This window comes from Giraffa tippelskirchi, chromosome 10, assembly GCF_054371585.1.
Source record: "Giraffa tippelskirchi isolate mGirTip1 chromosome 10, T2T-mGirTip1v1.2.pri, whole genome shotgun sequence".
In the NCBI taxonomy this organism is placed as follows: Eukaryota; Metazoa; Chordata; class Mammalia; order Artiodactyla; family Giraffidae; genus Giraffa; species Giraffa tippelskirchi.
The window spans coordinates 12,809,700-12,837,201 of NC_137284.1; the positions used below are offsets into that span (position 1 = coordinate 12,809,700).

General features: G+C 41.6%; 1 long non-coding RNA gene across 1 annotated transcript; it reads right to left on the reverse strand.

The window, feature by feature from the left end:
* Nucleotides 1-604: 604 nt before the first annotated feature.
* On the reverse strand, nt 605-27,373 carry LOC145523543 (uncharacterized). Its single transcript, XR_014066691.1, has 3 exons — nt 26,983-27,373; nt 25,992-26,154; nt 605-4,297 (listed from the first exon to the last, which is right to left on the reverse strand). It is a non-coding gene; the product is annotated as an uncharacterized LOC145523543 (long non-coding RNA).
* Nucleotides 27,374-27,502: the final 129 nt, after the last annotated feature.

Below are 27,502 nucleotides of genomic sequence, written 5' to 3' on the forward strand. Positions count from 1 at the left end.
AATGAAACAAAAGTACTTAATACTATATAATAGTATAAATTCCCAGAGATAGGATTGCTAGGTCAAATAGTCTATGTATTGGTAATTTTATATACATATTGACAAATTGCCTTCCAAAAGGGTTATATAAATTTATATCCTCAACAACAATGTAATTATCATATGTGAAACAAATCGCCAGTCCAGGTTCGACGCATGATACAGGGCACTCGGGGCTGGTGCACCGAGATGACCCAGAGGGATGGGATGGGGAGGGGGGTGGGAGGGGGGTTCTGGTAGGGGAAAACATGTACACCCATGGTGGATTCATGTCAATGTATGGCAAAACAAATACAATATTGTAAAGTTAAAAAATAGATAAATAAACTAATTAAAAAAATAAAATAAAATATATAATGTATATTTATATATTCATTATAAACACTAATGTATTATAAATGAAAAACAAAATGTCTTTTTTCCCACAGCCTTTCCAGCAGAGTCTTATCACACTCAGAGTTTTGCTAATCTAGTTAGTAAAAAAGAAATACCTCAGTATGGTTTTTACTTGCATTTCTCTTGTGACATAGAGCATCTCTTTATTTCTACGAATGAACACTTCATATTTTTCTTATGTTTCTGTTAGGTTAATAGTCTTTTTATACTTGGCTTAGAAGAGGCACATTACATAGAGGGAGAGTAGCCCTTTCTCTGTGAGTTTCAATTTTTTTTTTTTTCCAGTGGTGTGTTGGCTAGTGTTTAGTAATGGTCTCTGGGGAAAATAAATCCTGTTTTATAGCACGTGCTAATATTTATGATGTAAACATTCTCTCCACAGCTACCAACATGACATCTGTGGAATTTGGGAGAAATGTGTAATACCAAGCCATTATGTAATATCTCCATGATACAGACACAATAGATGTCAATCACTCCAAAAGCATGAATGATAACAAAATGTAGTTAAACAATTAGAGTGATGAGTTTTTGAGTATATATTATCTTTGTTTGTAACATTCTTTATTTATAAGTTCACATAACTTAATTTTAAATAAGTTGACAACCAGCTTACAAATTTTCTAAAATTTAATAATCAGCTTCTATGAGATAGCACAGGGCATCTCCAACACCCCACTGTCTTTTATTCTATTTGTTTTCTGCCTTTTGACTTTTTTTTCAAATGATATTTCATCATAAAAATGTTTTTGATGTAGTTTTATTTATCAGTCATATTCTTTACGAGTTCAGAATTTTGAATAATGATTAGGAAGACATTCCCCATTCTAAGATTATAAAAGAATTTTACCATGTTTTCTTCGAACAGTTTTACAGTTTCATTTTTACATTGAAATCTTTAATCCATTTAGAGTATATACTAGTGTGTGGAGGCGGGTGCGGCTCCTCCTTGCATTTTTTTTTTCCAGATGCTTATTCAGTTGTCTCACAACAGACGTTAATAGTCCATCTTTTCCCACAGATTTGTAAAATCATTGTTATATGATGCAGCTTTCCTGATTTTAATGAACATGGTATTTATAATTACCTGAATGATGTTTTAAGTATAACTCTAGTTTATAAACAGCTTCCTTGTGTCTGCTTATTTGATTCTTTAACTTGCAGTACTAGGTTTGGTAGATTATAACAGCTACAATATTTTCATGCCCAGCGTAGTTTCCCATCCTCTACCTTCTTAATCCTTTAAGGAATTCTCCCTTCATGCATGTAATCCTGGAGAGGCAGTCAGTTGTGTTACCCTGGCCAAATACTGGGTTATACATCTGACCTAGGATGGCCAATCCAAAAATCCCAACATGCAGTGACTGATTAGGGTTTGGACATCTGACCTGAGCAAGGCAATATCATCTTTCAAATTATTTGAAAACAACTTTCTCTTAGAATCGTTAAGCTGGGAGATGTGTTCTTTAGATCATCTTAACTGACACATAAATTAAAACCATTTAAGGAAAAGCCAAACAAAAACAAGCAGAAATAATGGAGGGCCAAAAAATTTTAAAGGCATCCTTTGGGTCTTTGAATCCAGCTTGCCCAAAAGCCAAAGACCTTGGACATCCAGGAATAAAAACCTACAAATTCCTTTTTTAAAATTTCTGGTTTATGTTAATATGTTCAGTATGGCTTCTTATAATTTGCAATCAAAAGAGTTCTAACGCTCTTCAATAGATGTTACTGCTCCCACATTACAGAGGAAGAAACAGAGGCTGGGAGAAGTTAAATTCAATCAGTGATAACTTGTTTCCCACTCTTTGTTCTTACTTTCTGGGCCCTGTCCTTCCAGAACTGGCAGCTCCTTAATTTGTATACTGTATTCCAAAGATTTTCTGATGATGACTGGGAAGAAAGGCCATATAATGTATGGAAGCTGCTTATTATCTTCTAAAATAGTCAAGATTTAAATTAGATTTGTTCTATTCCTCCTCATCAGCCTTTCCTTTCCTGTAGCCGAGTGAAAATTTCCCTGACTTGACTTCTCAGTATGGTCAAAGTTTTGGCTTTATCCTTGGTACCTTTGACTGGAAAAGTATAAAAGCTCATTATCTACTGATGTCACATTCAAATCAGCCTCAGAGCTTCTTTTCATACTGGGAGGAGAAATTTGATTTTCTAAAGCCCTTTTATAATTAGGAATTTTTTATACTATCTAGAATAGAGCATACCTTAAAAAATATTCTGACTTAGAATTGGTCCTTGAAAAATTCTCTTTCCCATGGAATATCTGGTCTTCCCTGGTGGCTCAGACAGTAAAGAATCTGCCTGCAATACAGAAGACCCAGGTTGGATCCCTGGGTCAGGAAGATCCCCTGGAGAAGGGACTGGCCACCCACACCAGTATTCTTGCCTGGAAAATTCCACGGACATAGGGGCATGGAGGGCTACAGTCCATGGAGACGCAAACAGTCAGACATGACTGAGCACCTAACACACACACACACACACACACACACACACACACACACACACACACACGGAACAACTGATACTTAGAGCTTCACAATTAGAAATGTTTTCTTTCAGGACTTTCCTGGTGGTACAGTGTAGAAGAATCCACCTGCCAATGCAGGGGACACAGGTTCAGTCCTTGGTCCAGGAGGATTCCACATGCTGAGGAACAACTAAAGCTGGTGGGCGACAGCCCCATGCTCTAGAGCCTGTGCTCCACAACAAAAGAAGCCACCTCAAGGAGAAGCCTGAGCAATGCAACGAAGAGTAGCCCTCACTCACCGCAACTAGAAAGCCTATGCACAGCAATGAAGACCCACTGCAACCAAAAAATAATAATTTTTTAAAAAATAAATGTTTTCTTTCAGCATGAAATACAGAAACTTCTGTTAAAATGCAAACGGTCCCTAGATAGGTTTACACACAAGTCTTGTTGGCTATATGCACCTTAATGTGAGTTCATTAACAGATCAGAACATATTTTCACTGAGGGAATAGGAAACAGAGGAGAGTAAGTAGTTGGAGAAAAAAATGGAGAGGAGAGGCAGGGGATACTACTGATGGGAGAAGGAGTGAAGACATGGAGAGGCGGAGACAATTACTAAAGGCTTTCCTCCCAAGTCACTACTGAGATACAGCTGTGAACCACAGCCAGGGTCAGGACAAGCCGATATGACAGCTACCACTAGGAATGAATTGAATTAGACAGATTCTCTGAGCTCTGAAGGGAGAATCTAATTTACCACCAGAACCATATCATTATCTTCACATTTTCTTCTACTTGGTCATTTTTGGCATTACTCAAGACCCCTCATGAGCTGGAATTAGTATGCCTCCAGAAATCAGACCCAACCATTTGCAGCATGTAACTGCAGCTGTCCCACACTGTCAGCAAGCACCAGCTCCCTGAGCAATTTACTACCTGGACAGAACTGCATTTCACAAGCCTGTATGTTCTCAACTGTCACCCAATAGCCTAGTGGATTCCTCATCTGTAAAATTTCAGCTTTCCAAGCAAGTTCCTATTTCAAGCCTCCTTACAGTGGTTCAGAGGTCTTTGTTCCACCGTTTTTCAGTGACTGCACACACCTTCTCTTAGATTACATGCCAAGTGCTCCTTGTTGAAACTCAAATGTTTTTTAAAAAGGCAGAAACTGTCTGAACCATACTTCCTGCACCTCTGGAAAACACTCAAAGTTCCATAGCCACCAAACAAATACCCAGTCAATAAAAAGCCATCTTCAAAATGGTAGGAAAGTTTTATAGCATCTTCACCTACCATTACTCTACCCCTCTCATACTTGGCAGTGATTTTGGTCTTGAAGTGGTGGCAGCCTTGTTTCCAGTATCATTCTTCACACTAGAAAAAGCAAACCAGAAATTATTTGCAAATTATTGTGTATATTTGTCCTAAACTGTCTGGTGGATACCTGAAGGACTGACACAAGAGCCTGTCTGTTACATCTAACTCAGAACTCAGGTGGTAAAAGAGGTAAAACTTGCAAGATTACTATAGACCCACAGAACCCTGGAGCAAAAAATTATAGGTGGAAATATACAATAGACCTTCTAAGACACAGAGGAAAAGCTGGGGTAAGACTGAGTATCTAGGACATTTGAAAGCAGTCAAAAACATGGCAGGGGAGGGGGATTTAGCACTGCACAATAAGGGTTGTTTGAACCCTTGGATGTCAAACAGAAGACTTGGAGGACCAACTCTAAACTTATAACCAGATTTTCACTGTGTGGAGGTTGGAACCCCAACCCTTGAATTTTCAAGGGTCAACTGTACTTAATACTCAAAAGAATGAATAATAGCCAAAAAGCAAAAAAAGAAAATTACAAGTGTTTATGAGAAGGAGGAGAAATTGGAACCCTTGTTTATTGCTGGTGGAAATGTAAAATGGTGCAGCTACTATGGAAAATGGTACGATGATTCCTCAAAAAGGTAAACAGAGAACTACCATATGATCTAGCAATTCCACTTCTGCTGCTGCTGCTAAGTTGCTTCAGTCGTGTCCGACCCCGTAGACGGCAGCCCACCAGGCTCCGCCATCCCTGGGATTCTCCAGGCAAGAACACTGGAATGGGTTGCCATTGCCTTCTCCAGTGCATGAATGGGAAAAGTGAAAGTGAAGTCGCTCAGTCGTGTCCGACTCTTAGCGACCCCATGGACTGCAGCCTACCAGGCTCCTCCGTCCATGGGATTTTCCAGGCAAGAGTACTGGAGTGGGCTGCCATTGCCTTCTCTGAATTCCACTTCTAGATACATATCCAAAAAGATTTGAAACCAAGGACTCAAACAGATACTTGTACACCAGTATTCACAGCAGCATTATTCTCAGTAGCCAAAAGGTTGAGACAATCCAAGCATGTGTCCATCAACAGATGAATGGATAAAAAAATAGAGTAGGTAGATAGAATGGAATATTTTTTTAGCCTTGAAAATGAATGAAATTCTTGTACATGCTATAAGATAGATGAACCTAGAAAACATTATGTTCAGTAAAATAATACAGATACAAAAGGACAGATATTGTTTGAATTGTAAGAATTGCACTTACATGAGTTACCAAGAATAGGCAAATTCACAGAAACAAAAAGTAGAGGTGACCAAGGGTCATGGGGAAGGTGGAATGTACAGAGTTTCTGTTTGAGATAATGAAAGCATTCTGAAAAGGATTGGTGGTAATGGTTGCAAAATAAATTGAATGTACTTGGTGTCACTGAATTGTATACTTTAAAATGGACAAAATGTTAAGTTTCATGTTATATATATTTTACCACATGAAAAAAATTTTAAGCTAAACTGAAGATAAAATGTGTTTTCATAGCCCTCTCAAACCACCCATTAAGTGTCATTTAATCTTTTCCCCTTATTCAACAAAAATGTATTGATTGTGACATATATATACCTATGGCTGATTCATGTTGATATTTGACAGAAAACAACAAAATTCTGCAAAGCAATTATCCTTCAATTAAAAAATAAATTAAAAAAAATTTAATGTATTGATTGCTAACCAGATATCAGCTGATAGGTTCTCAGCTTTCAAAGATATACAGAATAGTCTCTGTCATAAAGAGCTTTATAATCTGCTTGGAAAAGCATGAAAGTAAAATTAACGGACCAAACCAGGTGATAAATACCATGATATTGGTATAATGTACAGAATTTAGGAAGCACATAGGTAGGAGCATTCAGCTAACACAGTAAATATCTGGAAACACTTTCTGAAGGATTTTAGTGACAGAGCTGAGTCTCAACATACACAAATGGCTAACTCCTGGCTAGGAGAAAGGGGATAAGTTTCTTAGGCAAGAGAAGCAATATGTAAAAAGACACAAACAGTAAAGAGAATACAAAGGTATTGGGAAAAATAGGATAATATATGAAACTGGTGGGGCGGGGTGGAGAGAGGATGAATATTGAAGAGTTGGAAAGGGTTCAGAAAATACATATCTTTTTTTTTTTTTTTAATACTTTCTTGGCCACACTGCACAGCAGGTGGGATCTTAGTTCCCGACCAGGGATTGAACCTGCACCCCTTGCCTTGGAAGCATGAAGTCTTAACTATTGGATCACCAGGAAAGTCTCAGAAAATGCGTGTCTTATCTGAGAGTTTGTACTTTATCCTAAGGGCAAAGAGTAGCCATTTTATAAGGTGTCAGAAAGAGGAATCACATGATCAGCTCTGTCTTTAAAAGAGACCTCCCTGGCTACATCAAGGACAATGGACAGAAGAGGGGCTGGAGCCAGGCATACAAGTGAGAACTAATGAAGGGCCTGAATAAGGCACTGGCAAGACCCACAGAGCCCAGTAGGCAGAGTGAGGAAATGTTCATGATAACAACTCATAAGACTAGTTAATGTTTGGATGTGAGTGATAGGAAAACTCTTGAGTTTCTAGCTTGGGAAATTTGGTGAGTGGTAAGACAGTTCACTGACACGAGAAACCCAGAAGAAACAGGTCTTGGGCAAGAGAGGTCCTTTCTGTTCAGAAATGTTGCACCAGAGGCAACTGTGGAGCAAACACAAAATAGATGGCTATTTAGGTGTGGGGTTTAGGGAAAATGCTTGACATACATATAAATGGGAGAGCCCACTGAAAAGAAAGGAAAATTTGCCTTAAAGGAACCAATGTCTAAATGTACAATCGCATTATAGAAGTAATTATACTCCCATCCACCACAGGGTAATTCAAGGAAAGGAGTAGGTCCTCTGTGTGACATCAAAGTCAAACCATATAAGCAGTCATTCACTCAACCTTCCATGTAATAAGGCTTATGAGAATAAACTGATTATCAATAAACCTGCCAACTTTCCAAATGGTTTTCATTTTGAAGCAAAGAGATCTTCTGTCATATATCTTGTGTGTGGCAAATCAAATCCTAAATCTATATTTATATTTGAGATCGATCCTTTGGGAATCTTGTCAACAATCAGAAAAGAATAGCTATAAAACAAAACAAAAATAAAACAAGTTTTAGTGTGCTCTGTTCTTTTTTTAAAATAGGCATCTGTCCATTTTCCCCATATTTGTTCTTCTTTCTGTCCAGTGCTGACAAAAATGTTTCTTCCAAGTAGGTAGATTTTACCTACAGAATTCCAAAAAAAACTGGATCACGTCATATACAGGAGACAAAGACAAGGCATTGAGTAAGAAAATCCTGAGTTTGGACTTCATTCCATCATTTACAAGATCATGGACAAATTTATTTATTTACTCATTCATTCAAGCAACAAACATGTACAGATTTCTATATGATATGTCCTGTCCTAAATACATATATCATACCTAGCTGAAAGTGCAAAATGTTCATAGACCAGTGAGGAGGCAGCTATGCAAACACAATATGCGAATAAGGTAATTTCTAGAAAATTGGGAAACACAGTTCACCTGACTCTGCTTTTTAGAAAACCTTTACTGAGACTTGAAGAGGGAGACGTTCAGCAGGTAAGAGAGATGCTAAGAACTGTAAGAGACTAACAGACCCTGGGGAGAAGGGAAACAGAGTGGGAGGGGATTCCTGGTAGAAGGAAGTGAGACCAAAGTCAAGATGGCGTTAGAAAGTAAACATTGGGTTCTAAGAGCTTCAAGTCATTTTTATGAGGCAAGTACATGAATGACAGAGATAGGTGTGAGGCTTGGCGCTCAAGCTGGTTCCACATCATGCACGTTCTTCTTGCTTTGTTGCCTGCAGGCACCATTGAGGCATCCTCCTTTCCCTCCACTTAGACAAAAGAAATACTACTCTTTGGGGTAAATACTGCCTTTTCATATTATTGCTGTCTCATATCTCTACTTCAAAAACTCCCACTCATTATTTAGGGACTTTGAAATTGTGTTCATATGCTCCTCTAAATTCTGTAGCATCTTGTTACTCAGGGGTTCTTCAGAGAAACAAAACAAATAGGATATAGAGGTACAGAGAGAGAGATTTTAAGGACTTAGCTCACACAATTGTGGGGGCTAGCAAGTCCAAAATCTTCAGGGCAGGCCAGCAGGCAGGAAATTCAGGCAGGATTCTATGTTGCAGCTTTGAGGCAGAATTGCTTCTTCTTTAAGAAACTTCAGCCTTTAGGCTTTCAACTGATCTAATGGAACATATTCACATTATCAGGGGTAATTTGCTTTAAACAAAGTTGGTGTATATATGGGCTTCCCAGGTGGTGCAGTGGTAAAGAATCTGCCTATCAATGCAAGAAACACAGGAGACACACAGGTTCAATCCCTGAGTCGGGAAGATTCCCTGGAGTAGGAAACGGCAACCCACTCCAGTATTCTTGCCTGGAAAATTCCATGAATGGAGGAGCCTAGCAGGCTACAGTCCATGGGGCTGCAAAAAGTCAGACACAACTGAGTGACTGAGCATGCATATGCATGGTGTATACATACATGAGCGGGTAGAGAAAGAATGTTAACCACACTTAAAAATATATCTTCACAGAAACATCTAGACCGGTGATTGACCAAATCACTGGGTACCACAGCCTAGCCAGGTTGATTGACACACAACATTAACTGTTGCACATCCTTTGAGACTTTTTATAAACTGAAATATAGTTGATTTGGGGCTTCCCTGATAGCTCAATTGGTAAATAATCCACCTGTAAGCAGGAGACTCCAGTTCAATTCCTGGGTCGGGAAGATCCCCTGGAGAAGGGAAAGGCTACCCACTCCAGGATTCTTGGGCTTCCCTTGTGGCTCAGCTGGTAAAGAATCTGCCTGCAATGCAGGAGACCTGGGTTTGATCCCGGGTTGGGAAGATCCCCTGGAGAAGGGAAAGGCTACCCACTCTAGTATTCTGGCTTGGAGAATTCCATGGACTCTATAGTCCATGGGGTCATAAAGAGTCAGACGACTGAGTGACTTTCACTTTCATTGTCGATTTATTAACACGTTATTGTGTTAGTTTCATGTGTGCAATAAAGTGGTTCAGTTATACATATATATATTCTTTTTCAGATGCTTTTCTATATGTTTCTCTTTTCTTCTAAAGGTTTGTTAATTTTTAAGTTATGGATATCTTGTCTTTTCCAGAAGAACATACACAATTTAACTCATATGAGTTCAAGTGGGCTTGAGAGAAAGAAGCCTAAGTGTAATTTCGCTAAGTGAGTGGATGCTCAGAGTGAGCGGGAGCTAGGAGATGGGAATCTGTCATTTGCTTGGCTGGTCTCGGTCTCTGGATGCCTCCCATGGTGTGGATGCCCAGCAGCCTGACAGAGAAGCTCACAACCTCCTCTGGTACTCAACAGAGGAGTGAGCAGTCTGTCCCCACACTGCAGGGAACACCCATTGGGTCAGTGGCATGTCAGCCTCCAACATGGCTAATCAATACAATGTACTGTACTTTACAGGTGACTAAGAGATTTTCCAAGGTAATTTCAACTACAACTGATTTTTAAAATTTATAACATGTGCTGTTTGAATATTTTAGGACTTTTATACATTTACTATAGAAAATAAGATTTTAAAAAAAGGAAGAAGGCTAGATGAAACTGAGTATTTGAAGTGAAAGTGGCATTTGAGGAATGTTGGAGAGATATACTCTTGCCTGGAAAATCCCATGGACGGAGGAGCCTGGCAGGCTTCAGTCCATGGGATCGCTAAGAGTCGGACACGACTGAGCGACTTCACTTTCACTTTTCCGATTCATGCACTGGAGAAGGAAATGGCAACCCACTCCAGTATTCTTGCCTGGAGAATCCCAGGGATGGCAGAGCCTGGTGGGCTGCCGTCTATGGGGTCGCACAGAGTCGGACACGACTGAAGCGACTTAGCAGCTTAGCAGGAGAGATATAAAAACAAGTAGAGCGTACATGCTCTAAACTAGATAGAAAGGGAAGGAAGGACCAAGATGTACCAAACATTCATGATTCAGTAAATATATATGAGGTACAACAAGCATTCAACGTTTATAAGGCCTTAACACAACCACCCACAGATAATACCATTCTGGCCCCATTGCCCAAGAAATGTAGGTGGACCACAGCTACTCATCAGGGTAACTGATGAGATACAAGTCTTTGCCTGATATACTTGCCCCTGCATCTTTCCAATAGACAAGTGTATATGATGCTCCTTCAGTCTGTGGGATCCCCTTGCTCAGACTCAACTCCAATTCCCATAACCCCACCACTAGAGAGGAAAGCTGACACAAGGGAAAAACAGGACTATGAACATTGTATAATTCAGGCACAGGTAGTGTTGTTCCTCCACTCTGTTTGTAGCTTATCCAATGTGTGTCCATCCATACCTTTCTCTTTACTTCTCATTATGTGTTTTAAACTTTTTTGATAAACTGTGATTTTACCTTCTTAGTTTGGTCTGTGAACTTTTCTTCTTTGTGGCCTCTGGGAAAACTTTGCCTAATACGGATCTTGGAGTTTATCTTTGGCTCAAGGTAAACTCAGCAGCAGGAGCTGACTTTAGAATCTTTGCAAAAGAATGTGTCTCTCTTTTGACGGTCATTGTATTTTTGATTTAGCCCATAGGTTGCAAAATTGTGTGCAATCATATCCAGACATGATCAACAGAGATTCTAGGAATCAGAGATGAATGTGGTAGCTGGTTATATCTTTAAATGGTTTCTCATTGAGGAGGCAACGTATCTGTTTTTCTATGTGAGGAAAGAGCATGATGTTGGACAAGGGAATTGATGATATTGAATGTATAGGAAGAAATACATGGGTACCCTCTATGAGATTTCCTTCCTGGCATGACCCCTTCTCCTGGAAATTGTCCCTCTGCATGGAATCTACATGTCCTGATGGTGGCCATAGCACTGATCTTGGTTGGTTTAGGAATGACTACCTGACTTGAGCTAAGCCAATGAGCCCCTTCTCTAGGATTTTTGAATTTAGGACTCAAAAAATTGAGATCAGTTCCTCTCCAGTACAGACACCTGTATGGTGTATTCTTACAGCCTGCAGTATATTAGGGTTCTAACCTTATATTGGGGCTTTCCTGATAGCTCAGTTGGTAAAGAATCCACCTGCAATGCAGGAGACCCCGGTTCGATTCCTGGGTTGGGAAGATCTGCTGGAAAAGGGATAGGCTACCGACTCCAGGATTCTTGGGCTTCCCTTGTGGTTCAGCTGGTAAAGGATCTGCCCACAATGCTGGAGACCTGGGTTTGATCCCTGGGTTGGGAAGATCCCCTGAAGAAGGGAAAGGCTACCCACTCTAGTATTCTGGCCTGGAGAGTTCCATGGACTCTATAGTCCATGGGATTACAAAGAGTCAGACATGACTGACTTTTTCACTTCAACCTTATCTCTTGGGTTCTAGAGCCAGATTGCTTAGATTTGAATCCTGATCTTTACTATCTATGTGAATCTGGGCAAATGGCTTACTCTCTCTTCAGTTCCTTAAATGTCAACTAGAGATAATTATAATATCTACTTCATAAGATAAAGATTATAAAGAGTATTATGAGAATTTAGGCCAGTACTTTGCACTCAGTAAATGTTAGTTATCTTCACTCTTTGTGTCTTATTTATTTTTCCCAAATCTGACTTCAATTTGTGCTGAGTTGCTCAGTCATATCCAACTCTCTGTGACCCCATGGACTGTAGACTGCCAGGCTCCTCTGTCCATGGGATTCTCCAGGCAAGAACACTGGAGTGGAGTTGCCATTTTCTTCTCCAGGGGATCTTTCCAACCCAAGGATCAAACCTGTGTCTCCTGCATTGGTAGAAGGATTCTTTACCACTGAGCCACCTGCAGCTTCAATTCAGTGTTATTCAATTCAGCATTTATTTTTTGCACACATACTATTGGGTTGGCCAAAACATTTGCTTGAGTATTTCTGTAACATCTTATGGAAGAGTCCAAACAAACTTTTTGTCTAATCCAATATATTCCAAGCATTAAATTAAGCTTACAAAAAAATATGGTACCAAAGTAGACATGGTCCTGCCTTTTTGGATCTTTTAGTTTAGTAAGGGAGGCAAATATTAAACAAATAATCACATCAGTTCAGTTCAGTTCAGTCGCTCAGTCGTGCCTGACTCTTTGCGACCCCATGAACCGCAGCACACCAGGCCTCCCTGTCCATCACCAACTCCCGGAGTTTACCCAAACTCATGTCCATTGAGTTGGTGATGCCATCCAACCATCTCATCCTCTATTGTCCCCTTCTCCTCCTGCCCTCAATCTTTCCCAGCATCAGAGCCTTTTCAAATGAGTCAGCTCTTCACATCAAGTGGCCAAAGTATTGGAGTTTCAGCTTCAACATCAGTCCTTCCAATGAACACCCAAAACTGATCTCCTTTAAGATGGACTGGTTGGATCTCCTTGCAGTCCAAGGGACTCTCAAGAGTCTTCTCTAACACCACAGTTCAAAAGCATCAATTCTTCGGTGCTCAGCTTTCTTTATAGTCCAACTCTCACATCCATACATAATCACATAGATAATCTTAATACAAGTTATAGGACATGCTATGAAGGACAAGTAGAAGGTAGTATAAGAGGTTATAACTGGAACACCAATCTAGCTTCCTTAAGAAAGCAATGTAAGAGTTAGTAAGGGAAGAGGATGTTGGAGAAAGCTTTCTAGGTAGAGGGGTCATGATCAAAGGCCTTTTGAGGCTTGGATATAGTGAGAAACAGAGGAGGAAAATATCATGAAATGAGGCTGGAGAAACAGGCAGGGCCCAGATTATTTAGGACCTCGAAAGATGAGTAGGGGGGTGGGAGGCTTCCCAGGTGGCACAATGGTAATGTGAGAGATGCAAGAGATGCAGGTTCATTCCCTGGGTCAGGAAGATCCCCCGAAATAGGAAATGGCAACCCACTCCAGTGGGTTGCCTGAAAAATTCCATGGACAGAGAAGCCTGGTGAGCTATAGTCTACAGGGTTGCAAAGAGTCAGACACGACTGAGTGACTGAGCACACAGCACAAATAAGATGAGTAAGGCACTGAAGATTCAAGATCTTGGAGGTTAGGAAAAGAATTTTGGATCCGGATGGTAGCAGTTGAAAGAGTAGACAGGGTGAACAGGTACTTAGTGAAAGGAAAAGAATCAAGCATTTACCCTGCTTTTTTACATAAACTATACCACTATGCAATAAATAATTGAAGAGGGGTGGTTTCCCTTGCAGAAACATTGCAGCTACTAAATGAAGAATGATTGAATTATATCACCATTTTAAAACTCCTAATGAATGAACTGATGTAAGCAATATTCATGAACAGCTGTTAGCACTACAAAAAGAGAGACAAACACACACTGTGTGTCTCCTAATGGAAAAATATACCACCACCTATGAGGGTATCTTGCCAAAAAATTAAACTTGAATCTGATAACATCTAGATCTTACTACCAATTTACAGAAAATAACAGAGGACAAGGTAACATGTTCAAGTACGCCTTGGGGATACAGCTGACAAAATCCAGATGGTGGCAAAAACTAAAGGACAAGCAAACTAGTCCCTTAAACAAAACAACAACAAAACCCTGGGAAAAAAAGAAAGAAAAAATAAATACAGGTGACTTTAAAAAAAAAACTGTAACATTTAAGAGTCTATTAGAAACGTGCATACTAACTGGATATTTTATGACATTGAGAAATTATTTTCATTGTGATAATGGCATTAAGTTTATTTAAAACCTTCTCTCTTCTAGAAATACAGACTAAAATATTTACATAGAAAATCATGATATCAGGCATTTTCTTCAAAATAATATGGGAAGGGGGAAAATGGATGGGGATATGGATGGGGGTATGGATGAGGCAACACTGGCCATTGATTGGATCTGGGGGCTTGGTTATTAGGCACAAGTTTAAATATATTTTTAACTATTCTATGTTTTATATGTTCTAAATTCTCCACAATAAAAAAGGTACTTACATTAGAAGAAATTTGGGAAGCAAAATTGACATAAAAAGAAAATAAATTGGGTAAGGGAGATGTCAGGGATGACCCCAAGTTCTGATTTTTATGCATGATTCTAAATTGGTATCCTTCAGTGATTAGAAAACAATGAGCAAGAACTCTGTCTCCAGGAGAAAGCCATTTGTCATCTTGGACATGTTGAGTTTGAGGTATCTCTGAGATAACCAAGCAAAGTGAAACTAGCAGATAGGCAAATCTGGAGCTAGGTAGAGAGATCTAGTCTAGCAGTGTGCATGTATAAAAATCAATGATTCAACTTCCCTGGTGGTCCAGTGGTTAAGAATCTACCAGCCTAGAGAAGGAAATGACAACCCCACTCTAGTATTCTTGCCTGGAGAATCCCATGGACAGTAGATCTTGGCAGGCACCAGTCGATGGGGTCGCAAGAGTCGGATAAGACTTAGTGACTAAAACAACCACCACTACCAAAATAACTGTGGTGAAAATGCAGTGGGTTTTTTTTTTTCCCCCTTTATTTTAGTTCATGTCAATTATATTTTAAAATACTGAGCTAATTTTTTTATGGATAAATATGGTCTTTGTATTATGTTTGTGAGCCACTGTAAGTGCACTGAACCTATTAACGTTTTTTAAGGTTTTGTTTTTTTTTTTAATTTAGGAGGGAAAAGTGCAAATGAGCAACAACTTATCAGACATTAATTATCTCATTTTGGAGTTGAATTCTGTGATTTGAAAAAATTCAGTTAAACAAGTATTAACAATTCAAAGTGATCTATTGAAAAAAAAAGAATCTGCCTGCAATGCAGGTATCACAGGTTGAATCCCTGGTCCAGGAAGATCCCACATGCCTCAGGGCAACTAAGACCATAAGCTGCAACTACTGAGCTTGCTTACTACAACTATTGAAGCCCAAGAGCCTAGAACCCATGCTCCAGAACAAGCGGACCCACCGCAATGAGAAGCCTGTGCACTAAAATGAAGTGTGGCCCCTGTTTGCTGCAACTAGAGAAAGACCACATGCAGCAGTGAAGACTCAGCACAACCGAAAATTAAAAAAGAATCAACGGTTCAGAGAGTCACTTGAGTGGATGCATTTACCTGGGGTCTAGTTCTTTTTTTTGGGGGGGGCGTCTAGTTCTTAAAGTTGAGCATGGGTTTGAGTTACCTGGAGAGTTTATTTAAACACAGATTGCTAGGCCCCTACCCTAGAGCTTCTGAATCAATAGGTACAGATATGACTTAAGAATTCACATTTCAAAGGAAAAAAATTCACATTTTTAACAATTTGACAGTTGATGTTAATGCTACAGTGCTGGAGACCACATTTTTGAGAACCACTGGCCTTGGAAGATAGTTAACACTGGTTCTCAACCCTGGATGCACACTGAGAATGTTGCAAAGATGAGGAAGAGGCATTTCAAGTCAGAGTGAGTGCTCAACAAGACCAAATGGTGTTCAAAAGTCCAGTGAGATGGGGAAATTCCCTGGCAGTCCAGTGGTTAGGACTCAATGTTTTCACTACTGTGGGCCCATGTTCAATCCTTGGTCAGGGAACTAAGATCTCAGAAGACGTACAGCGTGAACCAAAAAAAAAAAATGTCCAGTAAGATGAGAGTGAAAATAAATATCCATTGGATTAGTAGCATAGAAGTAATTGGTGACAATAGAAGGTGGAGTGAAGGGAAAATCAAATTAGAGGTAATGAGAAATAAAGGAGATGCAAAAGTGAAGAACAGTGAGTACAGATAATAGTTTTGAAAAGTCTGGCTGTGAATCCTGTGAAGAGGAAGAAAAATAGTGTTATGGTGGGAGAGGAGAAGGGGCTGAGAGTAGACAAAAGCATGAAGGGCAAATCACTAAGACCAAATCACAGTCTTCTTCCTTGAATTAAAAAAAAACAAAAACCCACCAATTCGTCTTCTGACAATGAATTGCATTTCAGTAATTTCATCTTAAAGATCTAATGAGTCTTCAAAAATCAAAAGGATGGACTCTGTGGATATTCTGGAGTCCTGCAGAATGGGTAAGTCTACTGAAGCAAAACCTTCTTCCCTGAGGTCACAGGTTTGGGAAGCTCCCATTCTACTATCTGATAAAATTGGCCCCCAGAGTCATTTGTTTCATATAATTGATTAATCATGATTCATTCATTAAACATCTATCAAATACCTATTATGGGCTAGACAGCTGGGCTCTGGGATTAAAGCGGTGAATGATGAGTGCCTTACAATGGTAATTATAAATGTTGGAGAAATGTGGGGAGCTCTAAGAATCTGTATCATAAGATCCAACACAAGCTGAGGAAACACGGGAAGAGGTCTTTAAAGACTGGTTGTCAAAAAGAGAGCTGAATTCCATTTATGTGAAATGTCCAGAAGTGGCAAATCTGTAGACACAGAAAGTAGACAGGTCAGTGGTTGCTTAAGGCTGAGGAGCTGGGGAGGAAGGGAGAATGACTGCTAATAGTTTCTTCCTTGGGTGACAAGAAGGGTCAAAGATTGACTGTGGTGATGACTGCAAATCTGTGCATGTACTAAAAAACACTGAACTGTAACACTTTAAATGGATGAACTGTACGGTATCTCAAAATGTTCATTTGCTAAGTCGTGTACAACTCTTTGCGACCCCATGGACTCCAGTACACCATTTTTTCCGGTTCATCACTATCTCCCAGAGTTTGCTCAAACTCATGCTGAGCTGTATGAAGCACAAGCTGGAATCAAGATTGCCAAGAGAAATATCAGTAACCTCAGATATGCAGGTAACACCATCCTTATGGCAGAGAGTGAAGAGGAACTGAAGAGCCTCTTGATGAAAGTGAAAGAGGAGAGTGAAAAAGTTGGCTTAAAATTCAAGATTCAAAAAACTAAGGTCATGGCACCCAGTCCCATGACTTCATGGCAAATAGACGGGGAAACAATGGAAACAGTGACAGACTATTTTCTTGGGCTCCAAAATCACTGCAGATGGTTACGGCAGCCATGAAATTAAAAGACGCTTGCTCCTTGGAAGAAAAGTTATGACCAACCTAAACAGCATATTAAAAAGAAGAGACATTACTTTGCTGACAAAGATCCATCTAGTCAAAGCTGTGGTTTTTCCAGTAGTCATGTATGGATGTGAGAGTTGGACCATAGAGAAGCTGAGCACCAAAGAACTGATGCTTTTGAATTGTGGTGAAGACTGAATTGGAGAAGACTCTTGAAAGTCCCTTGGACTGCAAGGAAATCAAACCAGTCAATCCTAAAGGAAATCAGTTCTGAATATTCATTGGAAGAACTGATGCTGAAACTGAAACTCCAATACTTTGGCCCTTGATGGGAAGAACTGACTCATTGGAAAAGACCCTGATGCTGGGAAACATTGAAAGCAGGGGGAGAAGGGGACAACAGAGGATGAGATGGTTGGATGGCATCACCAACTCAATGGACATGAGTTTGAACAAGCTCCAGGAATTGGTGATGGACAGGGAAGCCTGGCATGCTGCAGTCCATGGGATTGCCAAGAGTCAGACACGACTGAGCAACTAAACTGAACTGATATCTATTGAGTCAGTGATGCCATCCAACTGTTTCATCCTCTGTCACCCCCTTCTTCTCTTCCCCTTAATCTTTCCCAGCACCAGGGTCTTTTCCAATGAGCTGGCTCTTCACATGACATAGCCAAAGTATTGGGAGTTTCGGCTTCAGCATCAGTTCCTTCCAATGAATATTCAGGGTTTATATCCTTTAGGATTGACTGGTTTGATCTCATTGCTGTCCAAGGGACTCTTGAGAGTCTTCTCCAACATCACAATTCAAAAGCATCAATTCTTCAGCATTCAGCCTTCTTTATGGTTCAACCCTCACATCTAAACATGACTACTGGAAAAACCACAGCTTTGACTAGACAGACATTTGTCAGCAAAGTGATATCTCAGCTATTTAATATGTTGTCTAGATTTGTCATAACTTTTCTTCCAGGGAGCAAATGGCTTTTAATTTCATGGCTGCTGTCACCATCCACAGTGATTTTGGAGCCCAAGAAAATAAAGTCTGTCACTGTTTCCATTGTTTCCCCATCTATTTGCCATAAAGTGAAAGGAATGGATGCCATGATCTTCAGTTTTTGAATGTTGAGTTTTAAGTCAGATGTTTCACTCTCCTCTTTCACCTTCATCAAGAGGTTCTTTAGTTCCTCTTCACTTTCTGCCATTAGAGTGGTATCATCTGCATATCTGAAGTTCTTGATATTTTTCCTGGCATCTTGATTCCAGCTTGTGCTTCATCCAGCCCGGTATTTTGCATGATGTATTCTGCATATAAGTTAAATAAGCAGGTGATAATATACAGCCTTGACATACTCCTTTCCTAATTTGGAATCAGTCCATTGTTAAATGTTAGGTTCTGTTGCTTCTTGTCCTGCATACACGTTTCTCAGGAGATAAGTAAAGTGGTCTAGTATTCCCATCTCTTCAAGGATTTTCCACAGTTTATTGTGATCCACACAATCAAAGACTTTAATGTAGTCAATGAAGCAGAAGTAGATGTTCTTTTGGAATTCCCTTGCTTTTTCTATGATCCAACAGATGTTGGCGATTTGATCTCTGGTTCTTCTGCCTTTTCTAAATTCAACTTGTACATCTGGAAGTTCTCAGTTCATGTTCTGCTGAAGCCTGGCTTGAAGGATTTTGAGTAAAATCTTACTAGCATGTGTGCGTGCATGTGTGCTAAGTCACTTCAGTCATGTTCAACTCTTTGTGACCCTATGGACTGCAACTTACCAGGCTCCTCTGTCCATGGGATTCTCCAGTCATGAATACTGGAGTGGGCTGCCATACCCTCCTCTAGGGGAGCTTTTCAACCCAGGGATCGAACCTGAGTATCTTACATCTCCTGCATTTGCAGGCGGGTTCTTTACACTAGTGCCACCTGGTAGGTCGGATAGGATGTGAAATGAGCACAACTGTACGGTAATTTGAACATTCTTTGGCATTGCCCTTCTTTGGGGTTGGAATGAAAATTTACCTTTTCCAGTCCTATGGCCACTGCTGAGCTTTCCAAATTTGCTGGCACATTGAATGCAGCACTTTAACAGCATCGTATTTTAGGATTTGAAAGAGCTCAGTGGAAATTCCATTACCTCCACTAGCTTTGTTCACTATCTTTCTAAGGCCCACTTGACTTCACACTTCAGGAGGTCTGGCTCTAGGTGAGTGACCACACCATTGTGGTTATCTGGGTCATTAAGACCTTTTTGTACAGTTCTTCTGTATATTCTTGCACTTCTTCTTAATCTCTTTTGCTTCTGTTAGGTCCTTGCTGTTTCTGTCCTTTATTGTGCCTATCTTTACATAAAATATTCCTTTGGTATCCCCAATTTTCTTGAAGAGATCTAGTGTTTTCCACTCTATTGTTTGCTTCTACTTCTTTGCATTGTTCACTTAAGAAGGCTTATCTCTCGTTGCTATTTTCTGGAACTCTGCATTCAGTTGGGTATATTTTTCTCCTTTGCCTTTCGCTTCTCTTCTTTTCCCAGCTATTTCCTCAGACAACCACTTTGAGAACCCCATGAACACAAGAATGTTCATATGTATTGGTAAAAAACAAAATTCAGCTCAGTAAATTTGAAGCTCTAATTCAGCTTTTTTGAGGATTCCTGAATCAGGTAGTAGCCCATCTGTCAGGAAAAGTGTGGTCTGAGGGGTTGTACAAAATGGAAGGTTTCACAGCAAGAAGAATGGGGGCAAGGGATTTTTAATAAAAGAATATGAAGGCTTATCTTTAGGCCAGAGCATCTTCTTCTGTGGGGGAGAGGTATAGCAAGGGTGTTACCATGCAGACTGCTTGTCTTCCTGGGGCAGGATGGAGTGGGGAATGGAGCAGATCCATGTGACAGACTGCCTCATTAGTGTTGACTTGAGACTTCCAAGTTCAGTTCAGTCACTCAGTCATGTCCTACTCTTTGCGACTCCATGGCATGCAGTATGCCAGGCCTTCCTGTCCATCACCAACTCCCGGAGTTTACTCAAACTCATGCCCATTGAGTCAGTGATGCTATCCAACCATCTCAAACTGTCGTCCCTTCTCCTCCTGCCTTCAATCTTTCCCAGCATCAGTCTTTTCAAATGAGTCAGTTCTTCACATCAGGTGGCCAAAGTACTGGAGTTTCAGCTTCAACATTAGACCTTCCAATGAATATTTAGGACTGATTTCCTTTAGGATTGACTGGTTGGATCTCCTTGCAGTCAAAGGGACTCTCAAGAGTCTTCTCCAACACCACAATTCAAAACCATCAATTCTTCGGTGCTCAGCTTTCTTTATGGTCCAACTCTCACATTCATATGTGACTACCAGAACAACCATAGCTTTGACTAGACAGATCTTTGTCGGCAAAGTAATGTCTCTGCTTTTTAATATGCTGTCTGGGTTGGTCATAACTTTTCTTCCAAGGAGCAAGCGTCTTTTAATTTCACGGTTCCCGTCACTATCTAAGGTGATTTTGGAGCCCCCCAAAATAAAGCCTCTCACTGTTTCCACTGTTTCCCCATCTATTTGCCATGAAGTGATTGATGGGACCAGATGCCATGATCTTAGTTTTCTGAATGTTGAGTTTTAAGCCAACTTTTTCACTCTCTTCTTTCACTTTCATCAAAAGACTCTGTAGTTCTTTGCTTTCTGCTATAAGTGTGGTGTCATCTGCATACTGAGGTTATTGATATTTCTCCCAACAATCTTGATTCAAGCTTGTTCTTCAACCAGTCCAGCATTTCTTATGACGTACTCTGCATTTAAGTTAAATAAGCGGATGACAGCATACAGCCTTGACGTACTCCTTTCTGGATTTGGAACCAGTCTGTTGTTCCGTGTCCAGTTCTAACTGTTGCTTCTTGACCAGCACACAGATTTCTCAGGAGGCAGGTCAGGTGGTCTGGTATTCCCAACTCTTTAAGAATTTTCCACAGTTTGTTGTGATCAACACAAAGGCTTTGGTATAGTCAATAAAGCAGAAGCAGATGTTTTTCTGGAACTCTCTTGCTTTTTTGATGATCATGGATGTTGGCAATTTAATCTCTGGTTCCTCATAGGGGACAGGAATGTAAAAGTAGAAAGTCAAGAAATACCTGGAGTAACAGACAAATTTGGCCTTGGAGTACAGAATGAAACAGGGCAAAGGCTAAAAGAGTTTTGCCAAGAAAACATATTGATCATAGCAAACATCCTCTTCCAACAACACAAGAGAAGACTCTGGACATCACCAGATGGTCAATTCTGAAATGAGATTGATTATATTCTTTGCAGCCAAAGATGGAGAAGTTCTATACAGTCAGCAAAAACAAGACCAGGAGCTGACTGTGGCTCAGATCATGAACTCCTTATTGCCAAATTCAGACTTAAATTGAAGAAAGTAGGGAAAACCACTACACCATTCAGGTATGACCTAAATCAAATCCCTTATGATTATACAGTGGAAGTGACAAATAGATTCAAAGGATTAGATCCAATAGAGTGCTTGAAGAACTATGGAGGTTCGTGACATAGTAAAGGAAGCAGTGATCAAGACCATCCCCAAGAAATGCAAAAAGGCAAAATGGTTGTCTGAGACTTCCAAACTGGTTCAGTTCAGTTCAGTCGCTCAGTCGTGTCCTACTCTTTGCGACCCCATGAATCACAGCACACCAGGCCTCCCTGTCCATGACCAACTCCAAGAGTCTACCCAAACCCATGTCCATCGAGTCAGTGATGTCATCCAGCCATCTCATCCTCTGTCGTTCCCTTCTCCTCCTGCCCCCAATCCTTGTCAGCATTAGGGTCTTTTCCAATGAGTCAACTCTTTGCATGAGGTGGCCAAAATATTGGAGTTTCAGGTTCAACATCAGTCCTTCCAATGAACACCCAGGATTGATCTCCTTTAGGATGGACTGGTTGGATCTTCTGGCAGTCCAAGGGACTCTCAAGAGTCTTCTCCAACACTACAGTTCAAAAGCATCAATTCTTTGGCATTCAGCTTTCTTCACTGTCCAACTCTCACATCCATACATGACTACTGGAAAAACCACAGCCTTGACTAGATGGACCTTTGTTGGCAAAGTAATGTCTCTGCTTTTAAATATGCTATCTAGGTTGGTCATAATCTTCCTTCCAAGGAGTAAGCGTCTTTTAATTTCATGGCTGCAATCATCATCTGCAGTGATTTTGGAGCCTAAAAAAATAAAGTCTGACACTGTTTCCACTGTTTCCTCATCTATTTGCCATGAAGTGATGAGACCAGATGCCATGATCTTAGTTTTCTGAATGTTGAGTTTTGAGCCAACTTTTTCACTCTCCTCTTTCACTTTCATCAAGAGGCTCTTTAGTTCTTCTTCGCTTTCTGCCATAAGGGTGGTGTCATCTGCATATCTAAGGTTATTGGTATTTCTCCCAGCAATCTTGATTCCAGCTTGTGTTTCTTCCAGCCCCGCGTTTCTCATGATGTACTCTGCATATAAGTTAAATAAGCAGGGTGACAATATACAGCCTTGATGTATTCCTTTTCCTATTTGGAACCAGTCTGTTCTAACTGTTGCTTCCTGACCTGCATACAGATTTCTCAAGAGACAGGTCAGGTGGTCTGGTATTCCCATCTCTTTAAGAATTTTCCACAGTTTATTGTGATCCACACAGTCAAAGGCTTTGGCATAGTCAATAAAGCAGAAATAGATGTTTTTCTGGAACTTGCTTGCTTTTTTGGTGATCCAGCGGATGTTGGCAATTTGATCTCTGGTTCCTCTGCCTTTTCTAAAACTAGCTTGAACATCTGGTTGATTAACATCAATTCCTGGTAAAGGTTGAAACTGCAGTTAGGTCAAGTACTAAATCTAGTTTTGCTATCATGGGCTTCATCAAACTAATGCCATTTGGGCGTGTGGTGTTTCTCTTTAAATACTTATATATGTAGAAGGGATGTCAATTGAGACAAATTAGCTAAGGAACAAAGTATATATACACAGAGGGAATCATGTGTGCATTGGAGGAAAGAGTGTGGCCTTTTGAAGATTCGAAAAAAAAAAATCTGCAGCTGGCACATTCCTTGAAAGAATATAATGAGAGTTGAAGCTGAAGTTACATATTGAACAGGCTCACGTTATGTAGCTGTGAAAGCCATGATAAAAGTTTGAGATATTATCCTAAAAACAGTACTCCCAATGAATTTAAGGTTCTATCTCTGCAACGAAAGAATTCACAGACGAAGCAGGGAGGTTAAGAAAGTTAGAGCTTATTTAAGAGAAGGGAGTGGCAGAAGACGAGATGGCTAGATAGCATCACAGACTCAATGGACACGAATCTGAGCAAATTCCAGGAGATAGTGGAAGACAAAGACCAACAAAGGTTCGTTTAGTCAAAGCTATGGTTTTTCCAGTAGTCATGTATGGATGTGAGAGTTGGACCATAAAGAAAGCTGAGTGCCAAAGAATTGATGCTTTTGAACTGTGGTGTTGGAAAAGACTCTTGAGAGTCCCTTTGACTGCAAGGAGATCCAACCAGTCAATCCTAAAGGAAATCAGTCCTGAATATTCATTGGAAGGACTGATGTCGAAGCTGAAACTCCAATACTTTGGCTACCTGATGCAAAGAACTGACTCATTGGAAAAGACCCTGATGCTGAGAAAGATTGCAGGTGGGAGGAGAAGGGGATGACAGAGGATGAGATGGTTGGATGGCATCACTGATGCAATGGACATGAGTTTGGGTAGGCTCTGGGAGTTGGTGATGGACAGAGAAGCCTGGCGTGCTGCAGTCCATGGGGTCACAGAGTCAGAAGCAACTCAGCTACTGAACAACGATGGTCTCAGAGGGCAAACAGGTGAGGAGCCGCTGCCCTGTGTTTCTTTGGCAAGCTGGTTATGAGGGGCATACAAATGAAGGGGCAGAATATTCACTGGGAAAGGAGTTTAGGGATTGTATTCCCTAGAATACAATTTTTCATCCCAGCTCCATTCCCCTGAACGGAGGAAGGATTTTTGTCCTTTAGCTTAGATCAGAAGTGTCATCACTTCAGTGCATGATTGGTACTTATCTGTAAAGCTAATTTAATTTTAAGAACACAATGAGCAAGGTTACAGTTGGATGCAGATTTCTGCTTTTTCCCACCTTTCTTTGTCTGATTCCAGGACACTTATCACCTCAAAGGTGTGGTTTCCTGTCAGTCTGGAGGCTCCTGTTTTTCTTTGTCTGCCCATGGACCCCTGCTATTTACAAGAGTTGCAAGATTTCCTGCCACCTGGTCCCTGCCCCCATTCTCTGCCCATACCTATCTGCCTGCTGTAACAACAGGAAGCCATTGTTGTGTGATACTAAGCATTGTAACGCTACCTACCATGCAGAGAGTGAAGAGAGGGGGCAGTATATTTGGGAAACCAGGTAGTCAGTATTACAATTCTCTGGGCACAAGGTATTGGTTGTTGTCTTAGATTAGGATGGTGGCCATAGGAATGGCTTCCCTGATAGCTCAGTTGGTAAAGAATCAGCCAGCAATGCAGGAGACCTGGGTTCGATCCCTGGGTTGGGAAGACTCCCTGGAGAAGGGAAAGGCTACCCACTCCAATATTCTGGCCTGGAGGATTCCATGGACTGTATAGTCCATGGGGTCGCAAAGCATCGGACACGACTGAGCGACTCACACAGGAATGGACAAATTCAGCAGGACATGTTGATGGGCTGGAACTGAGATATGGCAGAGCAGTGAAGGTGATATGCTCACCTGGACAGATGATGAACTGAGAATACTAGAAGAGGTCCAAGTTTCAGGGTTGAGAGCAAGATTAATTTTGTTAATATAGTTGGAACACTCTAATAAGGGAGCAAGGGTGCTATGTGCAGTAATGAGTTCTCTACTGGAATTATCCAAGTCGGACCAGAGATCTCTGACCTATATGTTCAGTGTTCGTGCTCTGAAGTAAGTTGTGCACTAAATAACCAAGTTCCTATTCAGCCCTAATGGTCGACCAGAAGCTAGTGCCATTTCTGCCAGAATTTGGTCCCCCAAACAGTTCACGACTAAAATAAAACCCTTTTCACCTGGAATTTGAATTCCTCAGAATCACCCACACCAGGTTAATAATTAAAGGTTCCTCATACTGTCTACCTTTGTTTGTTTCGCCTGTGTGCAGGATTCTGGTTTCGTAAAATCCTCCCAGCCGTATTATTTAATCTAGTGTTAAAGAAAGGTGTATATATTCCACCAACCCAAGGGCAAGCCTATACTAGCCCAAGAAGGTGGAAGGCCGCAGAAGCCACAGAAACTGACCCTGCCCAAAGCCAAAACAGAGAAGAAGACTCCTACAAAGCTAACCTTTGTATTTTTTCTCACACCCTATCCAGGCATCTAGTGCTGTGCCCTTAGGGCCCCACAGCCATGGGGTAGCCCCACCGAGTGGCCCCACAGATCATCAACTGATCCTCCAGTCCTAGGGTGGGGGTGCAGTGAGAGGATGATAATTTTTAAACATAAAATCAAAAATAGAAAAGTATAAAAGGTGAGAAGAAACAAGAGTAATATATATTTTGTGTCAGGGCTGCCTCCTCAGTCTCCAGGGAAGCAGTATATACTTGCCTAGTGGTCCTTTATTGGCTGTCCTATTAAATGCCCTAGGAGAAGTCGAGGGGATTTGTTTGACAGCTTTATTCCCACCCGATTCTTCTCCAGATAGTGAGTCGCACACCTACCCTAACACAAGGCCCACCAGGACTTCAGGCTCCTGCTCTTCCTTCAGACTTGCTCTGTTGCTGCTGTTCTCTAAGGGTAAGCATTTCGCCTTCTTTTCCTTCTCCTTCAAATCTCAGCACAAAACTTTCTGGGCCTCATTCGCATCTTCCTGACTTTCCTCATCTATGAAACGGGAATAATAAACGCGATGGTGGGAGTAACAGTAAAACTTACCTATTACAATTGCTGTGAGGATTAAACATTATATATACTTGAAAATCTATTGGAAACCGCAAAAGACTATAAAGTTAGACGTTGTTTTCTGGCTATTATTTCTAAAGTATATTTCAGTGGTTGAAACAGGTGGGTACCAGGGTGCTGTTCTCTCAGGGAGATTAATGCCAGGCGTTGCCAAGCGTTTCAGAAGAAAACACCACTCTGCTTCAAAAGGGACGTCAAGCCCACCTTGCACATAGCCTTTTGGTGGTCTTTCAGTCCAAGAGCTGGAGGCGTGGGAAAACCATGTATGCAGATACGGGGCGCCTCGGGAGTCGCAAGCCGCACCCCCTCCGCCCCCGCGCAGCCCTCCGCTCGCCTGGGGCGCGCTTCTTCCCGCAGCCCCGGGCGCCCTTCCTCCCCGCCCGCCTGGGGACGATAAGGCTTGGGGTCTCGGGAGCTGTAACCCTGGGCGCGATTCTGCAGGTGACCGAGAACTCTCGAGCTCCCGGCAGAACTGATCACTTCGGGGCGTCCCGAACACTCCCTCGTCGGAAAGTCAGGTTAGTGGCGGTGGAACCCAAGGAGGCTCCAGGTGTGGAAGGAACAGGCCTACATGGGGAGCGACTCTAGGTGCCCCCGTGTTGGGGGAACAAGGTGGATCTCGCCACCCATTTCAGAGCCGGACGTCCCGCCAGGCGGCCCAGGGACTTTCTAGAACAATCTCAGGCGCCGAGGCCGCAGGGGGCCGGGACCCGGCCGGGCGCGGGAGCCGGCGGGGGTCGGCGTCCTCACCTGTCTGGGGCCGCCTCTCCGCAGGCCTGTTTCCGTGTGTGAGAAAGGGGCTGACTACGAGCTCACCCCCCTCACCAAGAGAAAGCGGCTGGGGTGTTCCGGCTCAGCGCCGCTACAGAAACCACTCGAGAAAACAGAGTCTGTTTCGGTTTTAGTTCAAAGAAGGAAAAAAAAAAAAGCAATAGCTGTGAACCTTGCCCAGAAATGCTTGTCAGGTTGAGCGAGAAGCCGGCTAAGCGAACGAGCACAGTAAGGACGAATTGGCCAGGGCGCAGGTGGCGGGAGAAGGTAACTCGGCACTTGTGAAGATGCACCGGCCGGACCAGAACCCCCCGCTGCCTCAGGAGACTGAGTCGCCGACGGTTGAAGGCTACCAGGAGCGGCCTCCTCTGCGCTTGCGCAGTACCCGCGTCTCCCCCGCCTCTCGCTCGCGCCCCGCCCCCGAGCTCGCTCGCGCCCCGCCCACTTGCCCTCCCTTTCCCCAGCCCGGCCGCCCGCGCAGAGCATTGTGGGACACAAA